The 872-nt window shown below is 37.5% G+C and overlaps 1 protein-coding gene across 2 annotated transcripts in view; it reads left to right on the top strand.

Annotated features, from left to right (window-relative positions):
• LOC109540429 (putative sodium-coupled neutral amino acid transporter 11) overlaps positions 1-872 on the top strand; it is a 73,463-nt gene that overhangs the window by 8,053 nt on the left and 64,538 nt on the right. The window lies entirely within an intron of this gene.

Genomic DNA, 872 nt, shown 5'->3' with positions numbered 1-872 from the left:
CCCTTTGATCACTTACGGGACACCCCCGATGTCACGTCACAGCCCTAATTGTGTGCACGCGGAAACGAATCAAAGATCAAATGCAAATAAGCACACAAATGTCGCAGGGCTTCAGAACTCGATGAATTTACCAAATACTTGTCTGGATGAAATATGAAACCGAAAGTCGTAAATTAACAGTCGAAAAGGTAGAAAGAGACGCCCAGTTCCAGAGTTCCAGTAGTTCACGCTTACCGAAATCTTAAGTTATCTCAAGATTCAACTAGCATTTTTTGAGCGTATAGCCATAAAGCCATCTGAACGAAAATCTATCCTGACAGAAAATCCACTTCAGATGGGATCGTTGGCTTGATCGTGTAAACGCTGTTCAGGCCAGGTTTATGGGTTTTGAATGAAGTATTGCTACCATGTGCCGGATTCTCTTTGTTGTATTTTCGTTTAAAGCACTTATTTCCTAATATTACAGTTGCATTCCACATATTATCAAACTTTTTATTGATTTAAGTAATTGCTTGAATAAACGATAATTTTGTTCACAACGCCATTGTAAAAGCAAGCTTGAATTTGCGTACATTTGTTCGCATTTTTTTTGCAACATCTGCAGCCTGTGACATTTTAATCAACTCTCAGGGTGAATAGAAAAAGGAAGCCATAAATTTGAATTGGGATATACCGATGACCAAGATTTTACCTACTTTCTGCTAAAATTTTAGTCTGTATTTAGACACGTGTATATAAGTGCTCAAACTTCAGTGTTAAATTTAATTACATTTGTGTGAAGCCCTGTCTCATATTTTGTGCAAAACGATGGCTAATGAGAAACAGCAGATTTGTGATTTTATTGACACCTACAAGTCGTTCCCATGTTTGTG

Source organism: Dendroctonus ponderosae, unplaced genomic scaffold, assembly GCF_020466585.1.
Source record: "Dendroctonus ponderosae isolate FM_Combo_2020 unplaced genomic scaffold, Dpon_F_20191213v2 Dpon_F_20191213_4, whole genome shotgun sequence".
Classification (NCBI taxonomy): domain Eukaryota; kingdom Metazoa; phylum Arthropoda; class Insecta; order Coleoptera; family Curculionidae; genus Dendroctonus; species Dendroctonus ponderosae.
Note: the sequence above shows the minus strand (reverse complement) of the source record. Positions and strands in the feature narration are given on the sequence as shown.